Genomic DNA, 25639 nt, shown 5'->3' with positions numbered 1-25639 from the left:
TTGAGGTCTGATTCAAATTTTGCTATCATTACTAGTTGGAAGAAATGAAAATATTTTGCAATTATTTGTGAAGACCAAGGCCTTTCCTTCCAGGATATTGATGTCAAAATGCCAATTTGTTTTATTGCCACCAAGATGTATTAAGTGAGACGATACAAAGGAGCTCACTCTAAAGTAATTTCTGTTTTAGAATGCGTGCGATGCTGATTTGTATATCTGCCTGCATCAGTAGAGGAAAGGTAATTCAGATGACTACTAATCATCGGCTAAACTTTAAACTCACCCAACTGGCTGGATAGGTGATTAAATCCACTGATCTGTTTGGCTGGGCATTCTTCTAATAATACATAGCATGGACTGGAAACTGGTCTCTCAGCTATCAAACTAGTAGCATGTCCAGTTTTGAGTGCCGGGGTGCCTCACAACCTATTCAATCTGCAATAGCCATTAATACGCTGGTCCTGAAATTCTAGGACCTCTTTCAAAACCCAATTCTGTATATTCCAATTCACTTTATTATCTGAAATGGAACATTATACAACTGGAGAGTTAGTCTCCTTACTCATTCCACTATTAAAGATATTTGTCAAATATTCATCATGCATTACTTATTTTGGTCATTTGAGTTTCCGTATGTCCATCTTTCTGCCTGACTGTCAATGGCACATCTCACATTTTGCCTATATCTACAAAGCACCGATGTCATACTCCGAGTCATATATCAAATGTTACATCCACGATGTCACACAATTCATCTGACACACAAGCCTACCCATGTGAGGCCTCACACACCAAACACAATGCTTTGTGGCAGATATAAAAAAGCTTTAAAAAAAAAAGAATGGCAGTCATTAACTTCCCAGAGCCTGAAATTTAAAAGCAATTTAGTGGTTGCTAATTGAACTGATACAGCTACAGTTACTTAGCTACTCACAGGGATAACTTCAATTGTGCCTTCAAAAACATAGGTCCAATTTTGAGGTAAGCACTCTAACCTTACTCCAGGCCCCAGACTGGTCATACCATAAGATCAGCAATCAGCAGTTATTGCCATGATCTATCTTTTGTCTCTCTACCTACCTACCTACCTACCTACCTACCTACCTACCTACCTACCTACCTACCTACCTACCTACCTACCTACCTACCTACCTACCTATCTATCTATCTATCTATCTATCTATCCATCCATCCATCCATCCATCCATCCATCCATCCATCCATCCATCCATCCATCTATCCATCTATCCATCTATCCATCTATCCATCTATCCATCTATCCATCCACCTATCTATCCACCTATCTATCCACCTATCTATCCACCTATCTATCCACCTATCTATCCACCTATCTATCCACCTATCTATCCACCTATCTATCCACCTATCTATCTACCTATCTATCTACCTATCTATCTACCTACCTATCTACCTATTTATCTATCTATGTACTCTGTCTGTCTATGTTCTCCTTCCTCAGGTATTCACAGTTGATCCAATTTCCATTCAAAATCCGACTTATTCCTGACCCAAATCAGCAGGACAGGCTTGTTTACATTGTTGGAATCAGAGGCCTGTTCCTGCAGAAGTACACTGGAAGCACCTAGTAGGGTCTTGTCGCAGCACTGAGACCTTAATCCTCAATTTAGTTTGAGGAGCAAAGAGTGAGTCATGGGAAGGTAATCAATCCATCAGTAATCAATTTTTTTTCTTGTGGTCATTCAAAGGCTCAGTTTGAGACTTTGCCTCCTCTCAGCAGGGGTAGGTTCCCCTGGGTATTGGGCAGAAATTCCAGGGTATCCTGGATATGCCCCAGGCATGGCCGCACAAACAATGGTGAATGTGAAGTAACAGGTAAAAGATTTACCTGTCCAGTGTTCGCATGGGTGGAAAGTTGGTGGATCTGAGTTTAACCTTGAATTCTTGTCCTCTCCTGGAATGATCTTGCTTATTTTGCTCTCCATCCCCACGTTACATTTTTAAAGGAATTCAAATCATTGCTTGGTGATAAGGTAGAATCTTTATTTTGAAACCGGCAGCCTGTTTGAACAAGTGAACACCAAACTTCCTTCACCAACAAAATAAGACCCAACAAAGTAATTTATTGAAACCTTGAAAGGTTGCAAACAATTCAGAATGCGTTTCAGTGTAAATATGAAAAACATTTGGTGACTGGGCTGACATTTATCTACTTTACAAGTAGAAGTAATTCTTAGAAATGCTCAGCTGCACTTGACCATATTTCTGAATCTAGGTTGGCTATTCTGTTCATAAGGTCAAGTAGCAATGACTGCATTAAGTTATGAATCCTGAAGGTGTTGCTCTTACTGAATAACACTCTGGGCTCCATCTCTGCACTAACCATTTGGCTGCAGAAGGATCACTGTGCTTTCTCACACACTCAAGTGTCTCAGGGTTATTTTGGTATCATTATGTGGTATAATGATATCATTATACCACATGCAACAGAAAGCAAAGGCAGCAATACTGAAAGTAATATGTGATATAGAAATTCCACAGGGAGGTTAAAGGTTTATCCTCATTAGGATTATTATGCATAGCGGTCTCCATTAGCAAAATTAGAAAAGGGAAAAATATTTTAGAAGGGATTATTTACGCAATGTTCCCAGACACCATGAAGCTGTAATCAAAAAATTAAATCAAATAGTGAGATCAGTCTTAAGGTCTTGGGCCATGAGTGAAGATAAGTTATTCCACCTTGTTTAGATACCACAATGTGGTCATGCTCATTAAATTCTGTTCAGTGAGATAGTTAAAACATACTGTGGAAACCTTTTTTCTCTTCTAGTTATATTTTGAAGGATAATTAAGTGTTCATTAAAGATATTAGAGTTCTGAAGGTAGGCCATCTGCTGTGAGTATATGTCCAAGACAGGCCTGTACTTCCCAGCAGAGAGAAATGTTACCATATAGCATTGATCATTGATAGCACTCTTACCAAGTAGTCAGAAGGTCATACTTGCAAACTTTACTCCATGGTTTTGAGCATATGATCTAGATTGACACTGCCAGAAGTGCTGCCATACAGATGAGGTATTAACCCTTGATTTTATCTGCTTGTTCGGGTGGATGCAAAGACCTCATCATAACGGAGATCAGGGTCGAAGTTCTCCCGAAACAGCGCGATGTCCGCCGACTGGCGCCCAAAACGGCGCCAATCAGATGGGCATCGCGCCGCCCCAAAGGTGCGGAATGCTCTGCATTTTTGGGGGCCGAGCCCCAACATTGAGGGGCTAGGCCGACGCCGGAGGAATTTCCGCCCCGCCAGCTGGCGGAAACAGCCTTTGGTGCCCCGCCAGCTGGCGCGGAAATAACATCTCCGGGCGGCGCATGCGCGGGAGCGTCAGCGGCCGCTGACAGTTTCCCACGCATGCGCAGTGGAGGGAGTCTCTTCTGCCTCCGCCATGGTGGAGACCGTGGAGGAGGCGGAAGGGAAAGAGTGCCCCCATGGCACAGGCCCGCCCGCAGATCGGTGGGCCCCGATCGCGGGCCAGGCCACCGTGGGGGCACCCCCTGGGGCCAGATCGCCCCGCGCCCCCCCAGGACCCCGGAGCCTGCCCATGCCGCCTTGTCCCGCCGTTCAAAAGGTGGTTTAATCCACGCTGGTGGGACAGGCAATTTATCGGCGGGACTTCGGCCCATCCGGGCCGGAGAATCCAGCGGGGGGGCCCGCCAACCGGCGCGGCCCGATTCCCGCCCCCGCCGAATATCCGGTACCGGAGACTTCGGCAACCGGCGGGGGCGGGATTCACGGCAGCCCCTGGCGATTCTCCAACCCGGCGGGGGGTCGGAGAATGACGCCCCTGATAACTTCTTTCAGAATCCAATCTAATATTTATCCTTCAACCAACATCTTAGCACCCCCTCACCCCGCCCCACAAGAATACATGCTCATTTATCACATTATTTGTTGTGAAATTCTGTTCCTAAAATAGGCGACTGTGTTTTCCAACATATTTTAAAAATGCTTAATTTGTGATATTGTGAGGTCACGAAAGACCCGTTATTTCTTTCTTTGGTCAGACGGTGATGCGTCTCGATAAACTCTCAATCCTGGTCAGGTTTTAGAGTCAAACCATACATGTGCAGAACTGACTGTGACAGTTGCTTTGAAACCTCTGTGTTTGTTGTACCGAACAATCTGGCGGGCATACTTGGAACATTAGATTCAGACAAGAAATCATTGATATTAGCACATTATGTAGGGTTGGTACTGATGAGATTGGGTCTTGCTATCTATTCTAAATACCTTTTAACGCATTGAATTCCCAAACTTCTATCCACTCATATTGATGTTGAATCTCTCCTGTTAAACACAATTGTATTAATTTAATTATTCAGTTATAAGAGCCAATCTCCACTGCTGTATATCATGGCAATCAAAAATTACATAAGAATTAATCTTAGAAACTCTTCAAATAGATTTTGTGTAATTTGCTGTGTCCGAACTCAATCTTTATTCATCCAGTGAGGTGAATGGTCCATATCAAAGTTTAAGTTATGAAAAGCTCTGAAATGATACTCAAATAAATCAAGTCAAAAATCCATACATTTCATCACTTCATTCAGCTATACTCTGAGCATTCCATGTTAATATTATTAAAAAAGCAACACTTAACAAGGTAACACTCAACCAAGGTAGCACTCAGCTAAGGCGTCACTCAACCACATCAGTAGTTATCCAAGATGGCACCCAACAAAAGCAGTCGATACAGCAGGACACAATCAAAATGGTTTTACACAGATCAGGCTGAGACAATTATAAGTGAAAAAGTTAGAAGCATTGAGTTCTTTGCAACAATTTATCAAATGGGGCACAAAGTCACATCCCAGCCCCCAAAAATATTAGTTTGAAGATTTCTGAGGTTGCATCAATGTAGAGGGTTCTGCCCCAAGTTCTGGTTGCTCTTCTGATTCTGCACCTGAGTACCTGGAGTAACACATCTGCATTCTTACGACCGGGATCAGCTTTCTAATGTGAGAAGTAGAAAAGATAAATGTAGTAATTAATAAGTTGGATTGTGACTAGAGAACTGGAGGATATGAGTAGAACCTTAATGATCGCGAAGGGAGGCTCAGAGTTGGAATAATATTTTAGCCAACCCAGTGCTGGCTATATGTAAACATTCATCACTATGGTGATTATCTCCTATGAAAAGAGCTTGATAAGCAGTATAAAATAGCATCCTATTTACTTTATGTATTTCTGTTTTACACACAGTGAGCAAATCGTCAGGCTTCTCTCCACTTTTCCCTCAGCAAGTTGTTTTCTGTCCTTTGGTACACGCTCCTCCTATTTCTGTTTCCAATTAGCAACGGATTCATCTTCATTTCATAAAATCCCTAATGCAGGAGGAAGCCATTCAGTCCATCAGGTCTGCACCGACGCTCCAAAAGAGCACCCACCAATTCCCATGTCCCCAACCTAACCCCTCAGCCCCATCTACCATTTTAGCCACTAAGATGCAATTTCGCGTGGCCAATCCACCTAACCCTTGCTGACCAGCTTAGATTCAAACTCTGTTCAGGTTTATTTCTAAACCTTTTAGTTCAAAATGGTTCCAGACTTTGTACTTAGTTCTAAATTTACCTCATGTGCAGTGGAGTTGGGAACTCAGATGATTTATGCATGCTGTGAACTCCCAGCCTGGATCCCCGTGGCAGCCTCCATTGATAGCTTCCCCACCTTATACGTCTGATTATTGAAATCAGGCTACCAGGTGTAAGGCTGCCAGTTTTCGCTCCTAGACTTTTCTTCAATCTGTGAACCACTGTGCCAGTTTCCAATCTGTCAGAACATTCCCAATGTTCTTGACTCTCTCAAAATTACTTCCAGTGCTTTACAAATAGATTCCTCTTGCCTAAGCAACGCAAATTGCAATTAATCGATTTTTGAGGAATTATTCATTCTTAACCATTGAAACCACTAGGACCCCTAGGGGAATAGGGTTGGAAAGTAATATGAATGCAGGAACATTGTAAGCTGCAACAAAGAAAAAGGCAAGGATGGTCATTTCGTCTGGCGGGTGTTTCACTCCACATCAGTCACCTAGTCTAATCCTATTTCACTATTGGCTCCTAAAACATTTTAGTATTTCTTTCTTTCCATAACTATCTAATTTCAGTTTTAATGATTGTTGAATGTGACTTCAGCAAAGATTTGAGGCAGAGAATTCCTTTCTGGTAGCTTACTGTGTCAAGATTTTTGTTGAACCATTCATTGCAACACTTTTGTGATTAGTTTAAATATGTGCCCTGATTAATACCTCACTGGCCAGTGGGAATAGTTTATCACTATTTACTCCTTATAATCTTGAAGACTTTTATCATGTCCATTTCTAACCTTTTCAATTGACTGAAAGCAAAGTTTTAACCAACTGGATCCGAAAACCCAACGTTTCATCTTTCATTCTATTCCAATGCAAAGATGGCAAATGTGACTTACCGATCACAGTCAAATATGATGATGTGTCTCAATTATAGCAAACTGTGCAATGACTAATGACCTGATCCAATGGTAATCAATCAATCAAACTATGATTCGTTTATACAGACAGTTTTTGGGAGGAAAGACCTCTGTTATTGCTCTACCGATCCGCAATATTGACCGCCAACTGGTTATCATGCCCTCAATCAGAGATGTGGCAGATTAGATCTGACTCTGCTGAGACATTGTGCAGAGTTATCAGACCAAAACTACAGCTTTTAGCTGCATTGAGTGTACAGTGTGTGACTTGGGCGGACCTTTGTACTTGATCCAGTAGGCAGTTTGTGCAAAATATATTGTATGCAAGCAGGTTATCATGTCCTGCATCAGATGCAGCTGTGATGATGTAGATTGCACACTAAAACTTGTGATATTAGCACTAATTCATTAACTTGCTGGAAAGCTCATATGAGCCAAAACAATTACACGTGAACACTATAAGAGCCAGCAATGTCAAAGTACAGTTTATTCTCCCACGACATGTAAGTATTCCTGCTTGGATTCTTTCATTAATGCAGGAGCCAGGAATCTTTGTGTTGGGCTACATTTATTGGAATGTTTAACGAATACATGATGAAGATTTTTTTTTGTTGTTTTCAGAGGTCGTAAAATTATGCAATTAAATAAACAGTCCGATGCAATAAGCAATTCCTGACCATGAATTCATCCAACATCAAAATATTCTCCGGAATGCACTAAATTAACATGACATGGTTAATCCCATGTTCTAAGCCTTCCCCATTTGGAGATGACTTTATTTATTTTGTGTGTTTTCCCCTTAACATTGCATCATTCCCTGATATTGATCCTGTGGTTTAAATAGATCATGTCCAGGATAGGTATCACCATCAAATTGAATAATATGCTATTGCTGGCACCAAGAGAGCCACAAAGTAAGAACATGGCGCATGACTTTCTCTCAACCCTTTGGTTCGGTTTGCATAGATGGGGGTTAGCGCAGGCATGCCCTGTAGGTGCAGGAAACTTTTGACATGCCAGATCGTGATGTCAACCTGCATTTCAGGCTGATTTGACACAAAGTCACGAAACTTGGTCCCCACAGATCTATTGAACAACTGTGCTAATCATTCACTGTCGACCATGCGTTCAACCGTACAGGTCCCCCCCACCACCAGTGCTATTTAAAGATGCCATTTAACTTTCAGGAGAGGTGCAATTGATTTCTACTCTTGCAAAGCGTGTAGAAGTACTGTGGATTGTTTTCCAAGAGGGTGTGATGAGTTTGTGCATCCAGACAGCAAGGACAGAAGATTGACGTACGATTATTTTTGTCTTCACTCTTTATAATCTTGAAGTCCTAAATCATGCAAATATGTATATTTTTTAGCTTTGCTAAAATAATGTACTGCAACTATACTGGCATCTATCTGGAAAAGTGGAAAATATCCCAGGGGCGGGATTCTCTGGTCCTGAGGCTAAGAGTTGACGCCGTCGGAAAAGCCATCTTGACGGTGTCAACATGGCCCCAGAATCAGCAATTCTGGCCCCTACAGGTGACCAGCAGGGTGCTGGGGTGGTTCATGCCGCTCCAGCTGCTGATCCGGCCGCGAAATGGTCGCCGGGGGATGCGCGCATGCGCACTGGGTCCGGTGCGAACCCACAGATGTGCAGTCCCACCGGTGCGATTTCCGCGCATGCACGGTCTCCCCCTTGTCCGTGCCGGCCCCGACCCAACATGGCACAGGAGTACAGGCGCCGGCGTGGAAGAAAGGAGGCCGGGAGACAGAGAGGCCGGCCCGCTGATTGGTGGGTCAGGCCACATTGGAGGCCTCCCCCTTGGGGTCGGAAAACCCCCCCCCACAGGCCGCCAACTGACCCTTCAACGCTGAGTTCCCACCAGCTGAGAGCAGGTGTGGACGGTGATGGCGGGAGTTGCCGTTTCCACGACGGCCGCTCGGACCATCCCGGCCCTTGAATCGGCAGGCCGGCCGCGTAGAGCGGCCTGCGACCGTCGCCGCGCCAACCACGCCAGCACCGATGCCGCCGATTCTTCGCTCTGTGGAGAATCGCGTGCCAGCGTCGGGGCGGCGTGGCGCAATTCGCGCTGGTCGCGGGGATTCTCCAGCCCGGCCCCAGGCTGAGAGAATCCCGCCCCACATTTCCCGGACGGGATGCTGTGATCCTGAGGCGAAGTGTTGACACCGTCGTGAACGCCGTCGGGAAACGCGACGGCGTCAACATCGCCTCAGGATTAGCAATTCTGACCCTACAGGGGGCCAGCACGGCACTGGAGTGACCCTCGCAGCTTCAGCTGCTCATCCCAGCGTCAACTGGGCACCGCGGGGTCTGTGCATGTGCAGTGGCACCGGTGCCAAAGCACGCATGCGCAGTGGCTCCCTACTCCGCGCAGACCCTGATGCCAAATGGCGTAGGGCTAAAGGGGTCGGCGCGGAAGAAAGGAGGCCCCCAGCCCAAAGGGCCTGCCCGCCAATTGGTGGGCCCCGATTGCGGGTCAGGCAACAACGGAGGGCCTCCCCCGGGGTCAGGTCCAATGTGGTCAATTATAACCCCATCAGCGTTTTTATCATTCATTCTTGGGATGTGGGCATCACTGTCTTACTCTCAATAACCAGCAATGTAATGGGAGAAATTGTCAACAGAGGCATCAAGAGACAATAACCTGTTCACTGATGCTCGGTTTGGGTTCCAGCAAGACCACTCAGCTCCAGACCTCAATACCGTCTTGGCCTAAACATGGACAAAAGGGATGAGTTCTGGAGATGAGGTGAGAGCCATTACTCTTAATATCAAGGCAGCACTTAACCAAGTGTGACATCAAGGGACCCAAGATTGAAGTCAATGGGAGTCAGTGACAAAGCTCCCCACTGTTTGCTACCCTACTTCTCTCAAAGGAAAATGCTTGTGGCTGTTGGGAGTCAATCATCTCAGTTCCAGATCATCCATGCAGGAATTCCTCAGAGTATTGTCTTGGCCCAAACATCTTCATCTGCTTCATTAATGACCTTCGTTTAATCACAACGTCAGAAATGGCGATGTTCACGGATGATTGCCTAATTTTCAGTACCATTTCTAACTCCTCAGATATTAAAGTGGACCGTGTCCACATGCAGCAAGGTCATTCAGGCTTGGACTGATAAGCAACAAGTAACATTGTCACTGCACAGCTGACAGTCATTGACCATCTCCAACAAGAGAGAATCCAACCATCTCCCAATGACATCATTGACCAGAAATTTAACTAACAAAGCCATATCAATAGTGTGGCTACAAGAGCAGGTCAGGGCTGGTAATTGTGTAGGTGATTAACTCACTTCCTGACTCCCCAAAGACAGTCCACAAGTCAGGAATGTGCTGGAATACTTTCCATTTGCCTGGTGAATGTGGTTCCAACAACACTCAAGATGTTTAGAACATAGAACATAGAATTTACAGTGCTGAAGGAGGCCATTCGGCCCATCGAGTCTGCACCGGCTCTTGGAAAGAGCACCCGACCCAAGGGCCACACCTCCACCCTATCCCCATAACCCAGTAACCCCACCCAACAGTAAGGGCAATTTTGGACACTAAGGGCAATTTAGCATGGCCAATCCACCTAACCTGCACATCTTTGGACAGTGGGAGGAAACCGGAGCACCCGGAGGAAACCCACGCACACACGGGGAGAATGTGCAGACTCCGCACAGACAGTGACCCAAGCCGGGAATCGAACCTGGGACCCTGGAGCTGTGAAGCAATTGTGCTATCCACAATGCTACCGTGCTGCCCACTTTGACATCATCCAGGACTAAGCAGCCTGCTTGATTGACACCCCATCCATCACCTTCAACATTCACTCCCTTGTACAGTGGCAGCAGTGTATACCATCTGCAAGATGCACTGTAGGAACTCACCAACGCTCCTTCAGCAGCACCTTCCAAACCCTTGCTTTATACCAGATAGAAGGACAAGAGCAGCAGATGCATGGGAACACCATCACCTGCAAATCTACCTACAAACCAGACTCCATCCTGACTTGGAACTGCATTTTGGTCCCTTTATCATCACTGGGTCAAAAGCAGGTAAAGTACTAACTGTACCCAATTAGTCGGCACTTCAAAAACACAAAACATAGGGCGCATTCTAATGGCTATGTCACCTGGGCGCGAATCTGAGCGAGCCAGTAAGATCGCGGGTGAATCCGAAATCGGGAACTGAGTCTGGCGCTGATCAGTTTCCGCTCTAACCAGCCTACTCCCATTGGCAAGATCTGGATCATGCGGCGGCGTGCGGAGCAACCAATAATCACCAGCTAAGGCCAATCTCCATCCAATTAACGGGAAGGACCTCCTCCCATCATCTTACCCGCTCCCTGGTGCATTCTCAATGGCAAGGCTTCCACCAATCAGAGTCCATTTGGCAACCAATCAGCGCGCTCTTCGCATTCAGTGTAAATTGGTGTTTCCTTACATTCTTGCATATGTGACCTGATGAGTGCAAGACAAAATGTTTTGATAGCATGTCTCTTTTTTCAACACCATTCACGTTCTGTACTACCATTACGAGCACTAATATCACTGGAATACAATCATTGTTCTTCGAGTCACATATCTATCACTTTTCTTTAGTTATCATGAGGTCAATATCGAGAAATTCCCTACCTAATATCATTGTGGGAGCACCATCAATACAAGGACAATTGTAGTTTAGGAATGTGTCTCACCATCACCTGCTTCACTTGGGATATGTAATGAACGTGGATAACCATTTACAAGGCAGGCCAAGCTTTAGAGAAAGAAGGGGAATTTCTGTGGAGCCAAGTGAAATTGCATCAAAGGTCTCTGCTGCTACACGCACTTTATCTGGAAGCCTCGTGTACATCACTAATCATGCCTACCTGGATAACTCCTGCATTAATCATGCAACATTCACAAAGGAAACCGACACAGATTCCAGAAAATAATTGGCCAAGCATGCTGTCCAGATAGTTTCCACATAGGGTTGTTCAGCTTGTGGCAGTAAAGGTGACTGAAATATTATATTTGTACTTCCAAAGCACCATCAGGGACTTTTGCCAAATCAGTCAGTCTCTTTTGGACCAATGTATCAAACTACTGACACTGCAGGCCTTGTTTGCCAGAGGAAATATTTTCATCCCTTTCCCCGTGGAAAGGAGGCAGCAACATAAGAATAAATGGCACTAATACCAGGTGGCAGGTTTCCCAAACATGCAGAGAACATTTGATGGAACAACAACCCCATCGCTTATGCAAGTAGGAAATGCTGCCATTACGTTGCAGGTAGTCTTGGACCAGAAGAATTAAATAATGTCAGTGGATGTGCCATACCCTTGGAGCAAACACAGTGCCTTCGATTTCCAGAAGTCCGCTGAGGAAGTCATTGTTTGAAGGAGTAGTCTACTTGGATGATTGCCAAGGGAATAAAGCATCCTATCAAAGTTTTGGCCAGCAACCGCAGTGAAAGTTGGATGAGTGCCAACGAACTGTGATGGAAGAAGCAAGCAATATTTCAGAAGTAAAGATAAGAAATTGGAGCCGGAGTAGACATTACGGTCCCTCTAGTCTGCTCCACCATTCAATAATCTTTGGTCTTTGCCCTCAACATCATGACCCCTCCGCTTCTCACGTTCTTTGTTCCCTGGGAGGCCAATCAGTCAATCCAGCCCAATATTTTTAACAATGGGCACCTACAACCCTCTGACAGGAGAATTCTAAGGGTGGAGTTAGTTGATCTTAGTGATGGAACAGAGAAAGAGATGTGAAACTCATCTCAGAATCTAATGGAATATCAAGATTTCCAGTTAGTTGGCTTCAGCTTCCGGGAGAAGGATAGAGTCTGGAGCCTGGGGATAGAGTTTGTGCTGGGGACTGAAGAAAATCTTTGGTTTGCCTAATCTTTAGCTGGAGGATGTTTCTGTTCATCCACAACTGGATGTCAGACAAGAAGCGTGTCAGAGCAGAGACAATGGAGGAGTTGGGAGAGAAAGTAGTGAGGTAGAGTTGGGTGCTGTCAGAGTGCATGTGGAACTTGGGTTTTTGGATGGTAGATTCTGAGGTAAAATCACAGGAATGACCAGAGAAGCCGTTTTAGGTGATGTTGGCAGATTAGAAGGGGAGGGGGACAGTACCAGAGGAAATGGAACCATTAACGATATTGACATAGGGATCAGGAAGGGAAATAGAATAAATATGGAATGCAGATATTCATGCCTGCACACACCCAAATCCTGGTGCCACACACCATTATCATGCTGGAGCAAAGACTCAGGAGCTTGGGAAAATTAGGATGGAGGTGAGGAAGTTCTGGAGCCCTGATAAAATCTCCAATGTTATTTACATCTGCTGGATGATGCACACATTTATCATTCAGAGAGATCCAACTGTACAGCAAGAACATCAAATTTGCAGAGCCTCAATCTTTGGCAAAGGAAGAAGAGAAAATACAAGCTTCATATCCCTAAGACATAAAAGAGACGATAAACTATTACGTCACATCATACTCTTTCGTTTATTTAAAACGTGGACTATGCTGAACGAAAAGACAACTCCTTCAGGTCACATGCTTCAAATGTTGGCGACAGTTTCTGGAAATTTCCAACGGTAGTTTCAGGACAAAGCTGAACCTCCTTATGAATCTCACACCTCTCATTGTGAGGACACATTACAATCAGGAAACTCCGGGAGCAGCCGATGATATGTTTACACAGCCTGGTCCAATAGCAAAGGGGAGCCGATTGAAACTTGTTATATCTGCAGACACGCTAAAAGCCACCACTTGTTCCCTTAGCTGAACAATAGATTTTGGCCAGAGGCATTGAAATTGCTGGGTAGCATGAAACTGACTCATTAATGGGCAACAGCACATGACCTAAGCTTTTAACCTTCAGAATGTTTTTGTGTTACATTTCTAAACTCGAAACTCAGTCTGCTGTTTAAACTCCAGCTTTAAAACAATAAAATAGGACTCCAGGTTGACTAACAATCTACATCAAGGCTAAACTTGCCATCACCTGCTTAACAGGCCAATTCTCTTGATAATAACCTCATCTCACTGCACCACCATCAACTTGAAAGAAATTCTGCAAAATCCCACTTCGGCTGGCTGAACTGTAGCTCTTCCATGAATATATATTTATTGGACACTGACTTTCTAGAATCTGGCAATCACAGGAACTGATATCCACATATGTTTTTTTTTAATTTTAAGTTATTCATAGTCATACAAACTCCTCTTTTTTATCTTTTTATTGCGTGCTTGAATGTGTGCATGAAATCACAACCATTCCCTGGGTTTGAATGTGTGAATAAACTATACTTCTGATTTAACTCTAAGGAGAGTTTGATGTGAGTCACTTTTTAAATTGACCACACAGAGGGAAACACGTCACAGCCTACATCAAAAATTAAAGCAGATATGCTTACAGACAGATGGTAAGAACATAAAATAATTCAGTTTGCCTCCCTCCCCCTCCATAACATAAAACATGTTTGAAGAGGCTGTTGCTCTTATTAGCCTTAGTTTTATTAGCTCTAATTCTGTCACCTTTGCTCACGAGTCGCCAGGTATCTTTCTGATACCGCCACGTGGTTCAAGTCCAAGTAATGATTAATAATGCAGCACACCACTTAGTAAAAGTTAAATCAACGATCATTTATTATATACAGCAATAAATACTTATACAATAATCCTACTTCTAGACTACTACCTACCACTAAAGGCCAATACTTAACTTTGTTGATGGCCCACCAGGTCAGGGAAACGAATGGTCTATCGAATTGGGTCTGGCCTGCGGGATTCAAAAAGGCTGGTACAAGTCGATAGTCTGGAGCACCTATCTGGTAGCAATTGCTGGAGTAAGACTTACTTGTTTTCTTTATCGAAGGGTCTCGAAGGTTGCGAGCAGGAAGAGAAGGGTCGATCTGAACTTGGCCCCTATTTTTATAGTCCCTAGGGGCTTCCCGCCTCTCGGGGCAGACCTCGTACCTGGTTCCAAGTGATTGGACTTGGTCCCAATCACTTGGTTCGATATGATCCAATAATGGGGCGATTCCTTGATCGGGGGGTGGTCGTCTACCTTCCTTTGTCACAGCCACTGCTGGCGCCGAAAGGTCTGGATCGGCTTTATGTTGCTAATGTGTAGCAATTGTTCCCGGGGATGGCTGCTTACTATGCAGATGGCTGGGTTGTTGTGATGTTAATGGCTGCAGGTATCGGTCTGGGCCGACTTCCCCAGAGCCGAATACACTGTTTTGCCTGCAGCTGTCCGTTTGAGTCCTGTTGGCTGATTTTCCCATCAGCCTCTTTCGTTCGCCATTTTAGACCGGGGTTTGACCATTCTAATCGGGAATCAGCCATTTTAGGTGGCTACATTCCCTCCTTGTGATCCTAACGCGAAGCGTGAAGGATCACATAAATTTTGTTCTTTCCATTCCCTGACCGGGGTGGGGGGGGAGCACCTCCGACATGGCCTCTGCTCTGACCCTAGCTATGCATAAAAAATTTTACCTATCAATTCTAAGGGCGCTATGTCAGGCAGGGACATGTATTTACAAAATAACAAACTTGAAACCTCTATTTTAACCTTATTACACTACACTCACTAAACATTGCATTATCCTATCTTCCTAAAACATACAACAAAAATCACATTATTCCATAATCTTTCCTGGCTTGGCAGTCAAGCTCAGGATCATACAGTGTTTTTCATGAAAAATTTGTACATTTCTTTATTCACAGTAATAACGCAAGTGAATGCTCTTTATTATTTTGTTATAGATCGCAGGGGTCGGGGGTCTGGTCGTAACTGAATATAGGGGATCTGATCCGATATACCGGGGTTCGAGCGCGGTACGCTCTCCTTCTCCATTTGCGGAGGCGCATAGTCTGCACTACACAGCAGAGTATCGTCAACGCTAACAGTGCTTCGATCACGTAGGACAGGGAGTACCAGGTTATGAACCTGGCACACCAGGAAGATGCAGTGTCGCTGGTGACTGGGCTCTGGGTACTGCGCGGCAGTGAAACATTAACGGCAGGGAGGTTTGAAGTAATGGGGTCCGCGTTCCCGCGCAACCAAGTGTCCACAAAAAGCATGTTGAGCACGATGAAGGGAGTCCTCATGGCTGTCCTGGCTGTCCTCTTTCCTTTTCCTTCTTGTGTTCTTTGTTTTCTCCGGTCCAGCAGCCTCTGGAGCTCTGTAAAAACAAGCATAGTATCTGTAAATACCTTGGTTTAATATCCGGTGTGTTAGTGTGTCTGTCCTTTGGGGCCAATTATTCCCTTATAATTGGTCACTATCTGTGACTCCCTCATTTTTTTTTTCCAAAACAAATGTTAGGACACGGCACACTTCCCAGTGACCGCCCAGTGCTTATTTACCATCCAAATGTTCCAGGATGTAAATAGCAGATGACAGCAACCTAAAGGTCGCCTAAACAAATAAAAACTTTTTGAAATGAAAGAATGTCAAATGAGGTGCGCATGGGCCACGACGGGTAAGATTTGGATGGAGTCCCCGGGTAGGACGGCTACCAATGCCGTATCACCCCTACCCGAGTGTGTTTGACCAACGGGGGGGGGGTCCCCAGGCAGGGCGGGTCTCACACCGTTTCTCCACTGCCTGAGCAACCGACAAGAACGGGCAAAAATGTAGTCATCGCGGTGGGGTTGCGACAGTGATTCTATCCTTGAATCACAAGAGCAGCTACGATCGGGCGTCTGATACCCGAACCGGTATCAGCTGAAAAGCTAGTTCCACTGAACAAGTGTGTGGTCTCTTGACCAGTGTCTGTAGACAAGCTAGTTCCGTTGAACAAGCGTCTGGTCTGTTGACCAGGTATCTGCAGATAAGTTGGTACCGCTGAACAAGCGGCTGGAAAACAATTCTCCTGTCGGACGAACAACACTAACCAAACGTACGAACAACATAAAACATCCTGCAGGTTCCATCAGGAAGGACAACACTTCTCCCAAGCGTTTCCTTTAAACATCATGTGGACACCTCAGTTCTCTGTTGCGAACAGGGTCGCAAAGGGGTTGGCGGCTTGGGAGTCAGACTCGAGGTCATCCCCTTCTCCCGGGTGCCAAACTCTGGAGTGGATTAGGGCTGAAAGGGCTGCTTGGTGTGAGTTGGGGTTGCTCTCGTCGTTGCGGACAAGTCTGTAGGAGTTGTCGCGGTGCCAATGAGTTGTGTCGAGTTGTGTGGGGAAAAAGTCGGGGTCGTCCGTGTGGTTCGGTGGTCGGTGGTGGGATTTATTTAGCAAAGTGATCAGGAAGGGATCACTGGGATCATAGTCGTAGTCGCTGGGTGTGGGTCCGGTTGTATGGGGATAGCAGGGAGGCATGCTGTGGCCATCGTCTGAGTCACAGTCGCTGTCTCTGCTGCTGCAGTCTGTGGGCGTCCCGGGGCGAAGTGTATATTTTGGGGGTGGAGTCGAGGTCGAGTCCGTGGCTGGGCTGGACGTGGTGGGGGTTGGTCGGGTTACGTTGGTTGTCGGCGGGGTGTGGTCTGCTGCATCAAGCTTGACGTGGTGGGCGTGGTTTGAATGTGTTCCATAAGCCTTTAACTGGTTTATATGAAACCACGCAGTCTTACCATTTGGGTATTTTATTTTGTATACCGATGGGCTTACTTTATCCGCAATGGAGTACGGACCCAAGTATTTTGGAGACAGGAATGTGCTGGGGTTATATACAGACAACATCACTTGCTGTCCTATATCATCCTCCGTTGCATGCACTGCTTTATCGAAACAGGCCTTGCTCTGTTTCTTTTTGGTGCCCAATTTAACTGCGGCTGCTAACTGAGCCGTTTTTACATGAGCAACTAATTGCTCCACGACTTTCTCGTGGGCGAGGGCCGTTACTTCAGGGCTGGTCAGGTCTAAACCTAACAAGTATTTTGTCCCTTTCATGGGGCGTCCGGTCATAAGAGTGTGTGGGGTGTAACCTGTGGAGATGGAAACAGTGTTACGCAAAAACATCAGCGCAAAAGGGAGGACTGAGCCCCAAGTGGTGTTGTTCTGCTGGACCATTTTTCTGAGGGTGGTTTTTAGGGTCCGATTCATGCGCTCCAATATACCACTCGACTGTGGGTGGTACGCAATGTGGAATGTTTGGGTGATGCCAAATATCGTGAGGACGTTCTGCATGACCCGTCCCGTAAAGTGAGAACCTTGATCCGATTCAATACTGCGGGGGAGTTCCCACCTTGTAAAGATGTGGTGGGTTAGGATCTTGGCTGTGGTTTTTGCGGTGTTGGTGCGGACTGGAAATGCTTCCACCCACTTTGTAAAAGTGTCTATGACCACCAGAACATATTTATAGCCATTCCTGCAAGGGGGCAATGGACCTATAAAATCAACCTGGAGGTTAGTCCAGGGGCCGTTAACGGGTCGGGTGTGGCTGAGTTGGGCCTTTTGGGCATATCTATCGGGGTTGTTCTGCGCACAGATAAGGCAATTCTCAATGTAATGGCTTACATCTTCCTTGAGATTTGGCCACCAACAAAGCTGTTTGAGGTGGGCTGTAGTGGGATTGATTCCCTGGTGTCCATGACCATCATGGAATAAACAAATTAATTGGTTCCTATCCTGCTCAGGAACTACATAAAGGCTGTCCTTTAACACCACACCGTCATGTGTGGTTAGTGTATTTCTGAACCTCTCGTAGGAGGCTGGAAACGTCTCTTTCACAATCTCAGTGAGAGCGCTATCCTGCTTCTGGGCCTCTACTAGATCCTCGATCCTAGTCTGTGTGACCTGAACTGCACTCACTGGCGGACTCACTGGCGCGCTTTCAGGGGGTTTCCAAAAGTACCCATGCCTGGATCCTGCCTTAGCCAGTGCGTCGGCTTTTACATTTCCAGGGGGGGAGGAACGATGGTGGCTGCAGACTTTTATGATGCCAGAGGTCCTGTTCTGGGCTTTTTGTAAAATATGGCAGAGTAATGGGGCTGAGGGGAGGGGTTTCCCGTCTGCGGAAACAAATCCTCTTGTTTCCCACAGGGGCAGAAATTCTGTAAGGCTGTTACAGACATAGGGCGAAATTCTCTGGAAACGGCGCGATGTCCGCCGACTGGCACCCAAAACGGCGCCAATCAGACGGGCATCGCGCCGCCCCAAAGGTGCGGAATGCTCCGCATCTTTGGGGGCCGAGCCCCAACATTGAGGGGCTAGGCCGACGCCGGAGGAATTTCTGCCCCGCCAGCTGGCGGAAACGGCCTTTGTTGCCCCGCCAGCTGGCGCGGAAATGACATCTCCGGGCGGCGCATGCGCGGGAGCGACAGTTTCCCACGCATGCGCAGTGGAGGGAGTCTCTTCCACCTCCGCCATGGTGGAGACCGTGGCGGAGGCGGAAGGGAAAGAGTGCCCCCATGGCACAGGCCCGCCCGCGGATCGGTGGGCCCCGATCGCGGGCCAGGCCACGGTGGGGGCACCCCCCGGGGTCAGATCGCCCCGCGCCCCCCCCCCCCCCAGGACCCTGGAGCCCGCCCACGCCGCCTTGTCCTGCCGGTAAGGTAGGTGATTTAATTTACGCCGGCGGGACAGGCAATTTATTGGCGGGACTTTGGCCCATCCGGGCCGGAGAATCGAGCGGGGGGGCCCGCCAACCGGCGCGGCGCGATTCCCGCCCCCGCCGAATATCCGGTGCCGGAGACTTCGGCAACCAGCGGGGACGGGATTCACGCCAGCCCCCGGCGATTCTCCGACCTGGCGGGGGGTCGGAGAATGTCGCCCCACTGTTGTGTGCAGAAGAGGCAAACCGTATGACAGAGAGCTCCGCCAGTTCTGAATTTTCTCCAACGGTCTGAGTGGCAATGCCAGTGAAGACCTCAACTCTCCGGAGAAGCCATCACTGCTGCTGGCCATGCTGAGATCCATGGGTGTTGGTGAGCTCCCAATGCTAGTTTCATTGAAGATCACCATGGCTCTCAACTTGTACGCCTCCGATTCATTCCAGGGACCCACTAGGGACATGTGCAAGATGTGCCAGCTGCTAACTGGTAACCATCAAAGATGTTTAAGAGGGCTGGCAACAACGTGCACTACTGCACTGAACCAGGCAGGCACAAGGAGAAGTGATTAGTTTTGGGCCTATTTCTGGATTCCCCCAGTTGCAGGGTGTCATCGACTGCACACATGTGGCCTTCAAGGTTCCCACAGACCAGCTGGCAGTCTTCATCACCAGAAAGACGTGCTTAATGTTCAACTGGTCTGTGACAAGCGAATGTAGACCATTTGGATGTACAAAAAGTACATCTCGGGATGCAGCTATGATGTCTATTGACTGTGGCTATCCCAGGTGTTCTAAAGGATTGGATTCTCTGCCACCCACCGCCGGGAGCAGAATTCCCAGTGTAAAGGAGAATCCAGCATCGGGTGATCCCATTCCAATGCTCTGGCCCCCCGTTGGCGGTGTTATCAAGGTTGGTGGCCTGTGCCAGCGGGAGAATGCAAGTGGGTCACAGAGACCCATTTGCATCATATTAATGGGCTGGGCATGGATTCTCCAAGCCTGCGTGATGCTTCAGTCCTCTGGGCTTGGATTCACATGGACGAGAATTGGTGCATATATTTCCCATGGCCCTGGTACGGCGAACCTCGCAGTCGGCCAAGGGGGTGACTCTTTAAGGGAGTTGCCCCCAAAGTCCATCAGATGGCCCCTCCCCCACAATGCAAATCATGCCCACCCCACCCCCACCAAGCCGCCCCCACTACCATACATCCTCCAGCAGCGACCCCTCCATCAGAGAGATCCACACATGTTTTCCTTTGTGGAAAGCACGCAACTGCTTTTGCTGTGGTCTGAGAGCTGTTAATCATAGCTAGAACTTTATAAACACTGTGGTTCGTTTCACCGCAGTGTACTTGAGTGTGAAAGGAAATTAAATTAAACAATGCAGACAGCTGGCTATGTGCAAGCTGTCAATCAGTCAAGTTAAACCAATTTCACATTGATATGAATGAAAACTTTGCAGATCTAAGATCTGAGGGGGTTTGAACCCAACTGATGTGGTTTTCACTTTCTATGAATTTACAGGTGCTGCTTTCTCTGCCTGAGGCAGCAGGTGTAGGGGACAGGTGACTTTTAAAGCAGTAATTTTTTTTTTACTGTCTCTATCTGGGCTGCTCTCTAGCTTCCAGGCAGGGGTCTCTAATGGGGAGGACCTCTTGTGGGGTATCGAATTGGGAGGAAGGGGTTTACTGGTAGGGGCTCTCTTATTGGGGTCTCTGGTGGAGGTCTCTGTAATGGGGAGTTACTGGTGGGATTCTCCCTTACGGACAGCCTCTACTGACTGTCCTCTATAATGGGAGTGTGGTTTCTGGTGGGGGTCTCTCTTACGGGGGGTCTCTGCTGGGGACCTCCTTAATGTTGGTGGGCTCTCTCTGATAGGTGCCTCTCCGGGGGTCTCTATAATGCTGGGCTTTTGGTGAGAGTCGCTATTATGGGGAGATCTCTAGTGGGTCTGTCTGCAATGGGGGTCTCTGGTGGGGGGGGGGGGGGGGGGCTGGACACCCTGGTATTCATAGGATCATAGAATCATAAAATTTACAGTGCAGGAGAAGACCATTCGGCTCATCGAGTCTGCACCAGCCCTTGGAAAGAGCACCCTACTTAAGCCCACGCCTCCACCCATTCCCTGTAGCCCAGTAACCCGACCTAACCTTTTGGACACTAAGGGTCAATTTAGCATAGCCAATCCACCCAACCTGCGCATCTTTGGACAGTGAGAGGGAACCAGAGCACCCGGAGGAAATCCGCGCAGACACGGGGAGAAAATGTAAACTCCATACAGACAGTCCCCCGAGGCCGGTATTGAAACCCGGGCACTGGATCTGTGAAGCAGCAGCAGTGCTAACCACTGTGCCACCATGCCGTATTGTTGAAGGCGGGTTTGAACCAGAAAAACTCGTGGTGGAAGGGAGGCAGGGCCAGCCGCGCGTCCGTTCAAAATGGTGACCCGATGGCAAGATTCACAATGATATCCCTCGCAATCCCCATCATGCATAAATATACATGGCAAGGGATGGTGAATCGCCTCTGGATTACCGCTCCCAGTGTGAGCGCAAATCAGAAGTAATTCAACTCTGGCAGGAGTACATATGGCCAGATTCTCAATCCAACGATGCTGGGCAATTGGGCAGAGAGTCCGGCGTCAGCCAGATACCGGAGATATGGGTGCCCAACGGAATGCCATGCTCTGGTGCTTCGATGGCAGCGCTGATGCGTTCCATGCCACGTGCCGGCATGGGCATGCAAATAGGACAGTAACAGCTGTTAGCATATCATTAACGGGTCTGACCCAGTAATCGTATGGGTTCCCCCACCACTCCCAAGGCCATCCCCCAGGAATTTCCAGACCCCAGCCAACCCATCAACAGGACATGCGTGGCCCAGCATAGCCAATGGCTCATCGGGTATTGGCACCACTCAAACACCCATCCAAGGCATTTCCCCATTGCAGGAGGAGTGGGGAGGCGGTGCAGAGCACAGTCCGCACAGTAGACGCATGCACCGTGTGCCTTGCCATGCTTGCAGGCACCCATCCCCACCACTTATCCCCACCCAGGACAGATGTCCCACCAGTGGCACTATCAGTTAGCCCACTCCGCAGGAACACCACCATCACCAAGCTAAGCTTTCCCAATGCACCCCTGCTCCCATCCACTCTGACCCCGGACAGGTAGGCATTACCCATGCATCGCGCAGAGGACACACACCACAGCACAGCTAGGGTCCCAACGGGTGCCCACCCTCCTCACTCCGCCCGGTCTGTGGTCCCCGCCTGCTCGCATGCCACCAAGCATGGTGCCGGTCCGTGTCACGTGGTGCCCGCCATTCAACCAGGTGGCACCCTGCTGGTGGGTAGCAGGCCGCCCACCCAAGGTTAGCATCCATGGTAGTCCCCACAGGAGGGCATGGACAAGGGCCGCAGAGAATAACTCTGGCTGGGACGGGTGACGGGGCAGGTGAACCCCCCCCCCCCGGTTACAGGCACCGGTGGGACCAAGAGCGTGGCGTGGAAGGAACAGTGTCAGGGGGAACAGCCGGGGCTAGGATCAGGAGGGGTAGGGTGACATACGGGGCCAGAGCTTCAGTAGAGGCCAAGGCCACCATGTAGCCTGTTCGACCCACTTAGGCACGGGAGTTCTCACCATGCTAACACGTCTGCCCTTTACCCCCTGCAGAAAATGGATTTGGTGTACAGCCGGGTGTGTTTGCTATCTGCCTGGCGCCGCAGCCCTGGCAGACGGACTGAGGCTGCACGTGCAGGAGCTGCTCGAGGCGGTTCCTGCATGAACAGGAATCTGCCCTGGAGTTGCAGGGGTCAGCGAGTGATCATGGAGAGCCTGCTGGCTGAGGCAGAAGTGGGAAAAACGTGCCGCATCAGGCCTTGTATGTACCGGCAGCGCCTGTCATACGAGGACCTGCTGGACCGGGTATGCCACCGCTGACTGCAGCTGAGCAGGAAGACTGTGTGATATCTATGCCGGATCATGGCACATCTGGAACTGTGGGGGTATGGCGGAGGACACCCACTCCTGGTGGCAGTACATGGGACGGTCGCCATGAACGTTTTTGCCACCGGGTTCTTCCAGGTGCCAAGTGGGCACCTGTCAGACATTTCAGAGAACTCTGTGCACAGGTGCACCTGCACTGTAACAAATGCCCTGTATGCCTGGACCGCACAATATATTACCTTTTATGTGGACTGAGCCCACCAGGTTGCCAGGGCAACAGGATTCGCCACTATCACCGGCAGGACCAGGGTGTGTCCCCCTATGGGCACTACTGCATGAGGGGGTGCTCTTCATAAATTGGAAGGGATTCCACTCCCTCAATGTGCAGCTGGTGCGTGACCACCAGCTGCACATGGTGCACATCTGGGCCCACTATCCAGGCGGCGGGGACAACGCATTTGTCCTATCACACCCGTCGGTGCCTGACGCTATCAGGGCGCTCCTCCAGGTGAGGGGCTGGCTCTTGGGCGACAGGGGTTACCCGCTACGCTCATGATGATGACACCCATCTGGAAGTCTCAGACTGACACACAGAACTGCTATAACAACGCGATCAGGGGTGACATTGAGTGGTGCATTGACATGCTGCAGGTGCAGTTCAGGTGGCTGGACCCTCCAATACAGCTCTAGGAGGGTCTCCCGCATCGTGGTGGCCTGCTGCACCCTCCGCAACGTCGCACTGCAGAGGGACGACATGCTGGAGGAGGATGTGGAGGAGGGCCAGGATGGACAGGGCATGGTGCCCAGGCAGGCACAGGAGGCCGCACGACATGTGCGCCAGGGCCACTGTGGGGACAACTTGATTGCCTCCAGGTTCGCCAACTCGGGTGCCTGGCCACCTGCAGCTCAAGCATCCTATCCCACCCACACAACCTCACCCCCACAGACACCGCCCCTCCTTGCATCCCGTTCCCCCCACCCCAACATCACCACCCCCCTCCGAGCTTCACACCAGCTGCCCTACAGGGTGTTGGCTCTGGGTCGTCAGCATCAACGGGCCTAGTCCGTGGTGTGGAGGGTGATGGCGATCAGCTCCACGAAGAACTCTGGTGCTCTGCAACGTCTGGTAATGTCTGACTCCCACCCTGGTTTCACATGCCACTGTTTGCCTGGGTGATCCCTGCATGCGTGTTAGCTATTCTATCACATGGACCCACAGTCCTTCTGGAGGGCGGAGGTGAGGCTGGGGTCCGGGTCATAGGAAAGGGCTAGCTGGCGAGTGGTGATGGGTCGCCATCAGGGAGGCCCTACTACATGGCGCCCGACATCTCTGGCCCAGGCCCCTACTGTCTCCGAGGGCAGCCACTGGGGACACCCCTGACTGCCCTGGAGACTGCGGCATGTGACATCCTCCAACACATGCATCCACATCATCGGCCTCCCACATCCCCAGAATGGTCAGGTGGCCGATATCAGGGCGGCGCCTGTTTTTGGATGCTCACCCCCTCCAAAACAGCATCATTGCTGAGTATGCCGCATGCCGTTGGGTCGGCCTCAGGGCGTCACCTGATGCTTCTCCCCAATGGGCCGACTTCCTGATGGAGTGGATCTCTTGTAGTCTGAGGTTTCGTCAACCTTACTTGGCCCGCCATAGTCGTGGGGGAGCCGCTCCACTGGCCAGGAGGGCTTCGGCAAGGGCTGTGACGACTGGTGGGGGTTGGTCCCGGGGTGGCGAGGGGGGTTACAGGGGGGGTACTATCTTGCAGGCCGGATCCGTGCATGACCTGCGCCATGTTGTACGGCGCTAACGCTGCAGGCCGCCGCTGTGCACATGCATGACCACGGAGCCAGCAATTCTCCGTCCATATCTGCAGGGAAAGCTGGGGGTTTTATATGGTGTGGCTGCTAACCCCCCACCGGGCGGAGCATCGTGCGGGGCGGCGCTGACTTTTTGGTCATAATGCTTGACAAATGCTCTGGACATAGCCTCAGAATCAGAGAATCCAGCGTCTCAGGAACGGGGAATCCAGCTGATAGTCTCCCAAATGGAGAATCCAGCCCCATGTTTCTGGTCCATGTGTACATTCTGGGATGGATGTGGTGCAATTGAAACATGGCTACTCGCACTGGTGACATGCAGCACCTCCCATGGGTCCATCAGAGCAAACCATTGAGCATTTGAAGATGTGTTTCAGGCATCAAGAACAATCTGTTGAAGCCCTTCAGTATGCCTCAGTGAGGGTCTTTCATATTATGGTGGTCAGGTGTGCATGGCAGAGAAGGGTGGTGTTAAACAATGAGGATATCAAGGATCACAACACCTCCTCCAATCGTGAGGGGCCCAACACCCTCTTTCCATCTCTGTCATCCACTGACTGGTGTTCAGGATATGGCTGTCCATGACGTTCACAAATCTCTCCATGGAGAAAGCCATGTGCACACGCACCAGAGACACGGCAGCACTCACAGTCTGGTTGGTCTCCTCCATCATCCATGCATGTGTGTGCTCAGCCACTGAAAGCTCTTCCAGATGTTCCAACGTCTCTCCTGCAACTGGAGCACTTGCCATGTTGTGTCTCACTCCAAGGCATGTATAAGCCTGGGGCTCAAGGTGAACCTGACCCCCCACTCACAGTTCTCTGACAGTCAGTAACCTTGTTTGTCACAGCTTCTATCAACTCTTGGGAAG

General features: G+C 48.8%; 2 protein-coding genes across 3 annotated transcripts in view; one reads left to right on the top strand and one right to left on the bottom strand.

Moving 5' to 3' along the window:
* The window catches only part of LOC140386754 (uncharacterized), a 167580-nt gene that overhangs the window by 43240 nt on the left and 98701 nt on the right, over nt 1-25639 (top strand). The gene's annotated exons all lie outside the window — the stretch shown is intronic.
* Nucleotides 1-25639, bottom strand: part of LOC140387308 (uncharacterized) — a 96479-nt gene that overhangs the window by 15711 nt on the left and 55129 nt on the right. The window lies entirely within an intron of this gene.

The sequence above is a fragment of the Scyliorhinus torazame genome, chromosome 12, assembly GCF_047496885.1.
Source record: "Scyliorhinus torazame isolate Kashiwa2021f chromosome 12, sScyTor2.1, whole genome shotgun sequence".
In the NCBI taxonomy this organism is placed as follows: domain Eukaryota; kingdom Metazoa; phylum Chordata; class Chondrichthyes; order Carcharhiniformes; family Scyliorhinidae; genus Scyliorhinus; species Scyliorhinus torazame.
Note: the sequence above shows the minus strand (reverse complement) of the source record. Positions and strands in the feature narration are given on the sequence as shown.